The following is a 3,941-nucleotide window of genomic DNA, read 5'->3' on the forward strand; positions in this document are numbered from 1 at the left end:
GAAGGCAGAGGACAGAGGGCTAAAGCTGGGAAACCAAAGAGTAGGGTCAGCAGAGAGGGAGAGAAAGACAGAGCTGGGGGAGGTAGAGGCACCAAAGAGGAATGAGGCCCAGAGGAGGGTCAGAGAGATGGGGATTTAGTTGGGAGCCTGCAGCAAGACAGAGACCAACTTGGGGTCAAGAATATCAGTTTTATTAACCAGGCAGTATGCTATACAGCTCACTAAGTTATTGGTTCCTACACACACACAAGCACTGACACACGCACCCACACAGTGGTAGTAGGAGAGGAAAAAGTCTTGGTGGAGAGATTGAAGTTAAAGTGTGTAGGGATAGAGTCTAGGTCCTGTGCTTGGGGAAGAAAGGTGGATGATTGCTACCTATCCTGGGCTGAGAGTTGATCCTCGATGGCTAGTCGGGGTCTTCCCCAGCAAGGTGTTGTCCAGAGGGGGTCACTGGCAGGGCCTCTGGGTGGATAGGTGATGTGGCGCAGTGCTGAGAGGGCGTCCCAAGGAGGTCACACTTTACCACCCCTTTTATAGGGGTGGGCTACTTGTGCCTCCTATGGCAGGGACATGCCCAGACGCCCACATGCAGATCCACATGTCCTCATTGTCTGGTAGGACACAGTGGTGGGTTGCTGGTTTCTGTAGGGTCTTTGCCTTTCAAATGCTGGGTTTCTGGTGAGGTTCCCGGTTCCTGGGTGAGTCAGTGCAAGGCAATAGTCCAGTCGTTGAGTTGATTATTCAGTAGAGGCCTGCTACCATTGTATCTCAAGCACCCTCCTTCATCCCCATTCATTCAGGAACCAATTTACATGAGACTGGTTAGACATGAGTCACAGTTACAACATAGGTTACATCCAGGCAGAGGACACAGGATGAAGGCTTGACATACAAAATGGAAACTTGACATAACTTGACATTACTTATGCTAACTTACACATGTAGGCCTAAATCATATAGTATCAATTAAACAAAAACAGTAAAAATCAGTAAAACAGTAATCACATAGTAAAAATCAATATAAACATAATAATTATACAATATAAAACAGTGGATCAAAGGAGAAAGAGAAGAAAAAAAAACTTGCTACAAAAATGCTAATGCTTATCCTGTTTTAGCTTACTCATACTTATCTATAGGGAATAGAGAGGGAGAGAGAGAGTCAGAAATAGTTGGGGAAGGGAGGGAATGTATTTTAAAAGAAAAAAAAGAAAAAAAGAAAAGAAAAACTGGGGGTTTTGCTACAGTCTTTGATGATGTAAATAAATTGAGTTCCTTGAGTCTTGTACAAGTATAAAGCATTTTTTATGACTTTTGGTGCCTTGTTATGAACTCTATCCAATTATTCAATATCCTTCTTGAATTGTGACCATCAGAACTCTGTATTCCAGTGGCAGTCGCACCTGTGCCAAATATAGCACTAATGATAATTAAATTATTGTGCAGTACCAACTAAAATGCATTACAAAAGTCTTGTTACATCAGTGCTATTACCTTGAACCTTGGATGACTTGTACTTCATCATCAGGGATCCTGGTTTTCTCTGATTAAAAAAACAAAAACCCAACCTCAATTTTTCGGTTTAAAAAAGTAACCCCAAATCCACATTTTTCTGTTATTAAAATGAAATGCCACTAATATCTATATCTATATAGATAAATAAATCTATATATCTATCCATATAGATAGATATATAGATGTGTGTGTATATATACTGTGGTGTTTCCTTTAATCATGGGGAAAATGTAGATTTTGTATTACTTTTTTAAATCTGAAAAATGGGGATTTTTTTTCTTAATCGGAGAAAACCAGGATCCCTGTTTATCGAACAAGATAGTAAGCTATTTTGACGAGATCTGTTTTCAATAATTTTTCACTGTTGATTATCCTTAGCTCCTTTACTTTTTTATCATCCATTTTCTTATTTTGCCTGAAATCAGTGCCATTCCCTTTTTCCTTTTAAAATAGTAGTTCATGGTTAGTTTCCCCTCAGTTTTCTGGCACTTCCCCAAATAACTTATTTTTGCCTCCTTTAGTTTTACTGGATGCAGGTTTTCACATTTCCACCCCCAGTTCCTTTTTTACCCAGACATGCTTTCTAAACAAAGTATAACCAAGATCACATTTATGAGATCTGTGAGGTTTCAGTACTACTAGCAAAGTCAGGTTTATCCCCATAAATGAGTCACTTCAATTCCTTTTGTTTATTACTCAGGCTGCTATTGTTGAAGAGGCAATTAACCACTTTTCAGCTTTCTCACAAAAGGATGTAGTTTATTATTCCACCCAACCAAAGTCTTATAGCACATAACTAGCTGCTAGTCAGCTTTCAAAATTTTCTGTCTTTTTTGTTCCTGCTGTGGACCAGGAAAAATCCCTGAAAAGGGGATTTAGACATTCTTCTTCTTTAGTACTCTTCTAAGATTCCTGAAATCATCTATAATTGGTGAGTAGTACATGAAGCAATATGTGCCACTTATGAACATCACCACTGTCTGCTCACTGTAGAAACTTATCCAGTCTTGTATCTTGGTTCCAGGGAAAACAATATACCCATCCTGTCCCCGACAGAATATTTTTTTACAGTTCTTTTTAGCATACAATTCCTGACAAGGACTATCTGTCATTTTTGGATAACTGGAGATTTTGTGTAGAATGTGTTTGATAAGTTTGCAGATTGATTTGAGCAGCTCTATTTACTTACAGCATGTCCTTCCCAAGTCTGTTCCATTGGACTGGATAGATCCGTAAAGATGCTTTCTGAAGTTTCCGTTTTGAGATTCTGGTACTCCTGCCTGTGTGGATTGCCTTCTAGTCTTCTTTCTGGTGGTTACAGCCCCTCACCTCCTGGCCTGCAGCCCTGCAGAATGTCTCCTGATCTTCTTTGGTGCCTATAGACACCTATTTAATCAATTAATAGGCCTCTAATTAATCAGTTCTGCTCTGTGTTCTAATTAGAATGCTCCAGTGTCGCCTCACCATTATGTGTATTAAGCCCCCATGCATTACAAAAGGACTGTGGGAGCACTTTATCTAAAACTCATTAAATAAGCTTTAGATAAAGTGTCCCACAGCCATTTTGAAACATGTAGGCCTTAATACATGTGACAGTGAGCTGTTTAAATTAGTGGCTTTCTGTGAACCGCTTTAATTAAAATACATCCCCCACCGCCAAGCACATTTATAGGCAGCCCTTGCTTCCTGTGATTATGAATTGCCAATTCTTCTCTCTAAATTTCCACACTCAGGTTTCTTGATTGCTGTAACAACCTGCAGATTCCTGAAGGTTGGAACACAAGTTTTACTGGGGACATTTTGGAGGGTGACACCAGGAAGCTCAATGTGCTTGGAAAATTTTGCAGTAGCTCCAAGCATACAATACACCTCATGGCTGCAAGCAGCAGCACTGAACATACATCACTTCAAATGAAGATCGAATTTGTTGCAGTTCAAATGAAGTGCCTTTCTTATTGCCCAGGACTCTAGATATGAAATGATGCTGAGTTCCTGGGTTCTTTGAACTTGGGTTGGGGTGAGGTTTTCCAAGCCTGGCTGTCCAAGTACTCCTCAGCCTTTCTGATCTCCGAAGTCAAGCACTTGTCCTCCAAAGCCACCAGCATTTTCTTCCAGCACAGCTGCCAATTTGTACTTTATATAGTTTTCTTCTGACTTCAGGCAGGGAAGAAAACAGGGCACATAGGTTCACAGCCCAAGCTTATAATGCATGCAGTCCTGGGTCTGGAAAATAGAGTTTCTAAATAGTGACTGGGGTTGCTGAGATACGCACACTAGTGGCGAGACAACTCTTCTAGTTGTGTGCTGTCCCCTTGCCTCACTTCCTGAGGGAAGCAGCCAATTCAATTTGCTGCAAGGAACAAAAACAACATTTTCTCCCCTCTCATGAGAGTGAAGTTGGGGGCACTGAAGGAAGGTGCAGG

The 3,941-nt window shown here is 40.8% G+C and overlaps 1 protein-coding gene across 2 annotated transcripts in view; it reads left to right on the forward strand.

Annotated features, from left to right (window-relative positions):
* The window catches only part of LOC102377367 (interleukin-1 receptor type 2), a 41,839-nt gene that overhangs the window by 375 nt on the left and 37,523 nt on the right, over window positions 1-3,941 (forward strand). The window lies entirely within an intron of this gene.

The sequence above is a fragment of the Alligator sinensis genome, unplaced genomic scaffold (assembly GCF_000455745.1).
Source record: "Alligator sinensis unplaced genomic scaffold, ASM45574v1 scaffold680_1, whole genome shotgun sequence".
Classification (NCBI taxonomy): Eukaryota; Metazoa; Chordata; order Crocodylia; family Alligatoridae; genus Alligator; species Alligator sinensis.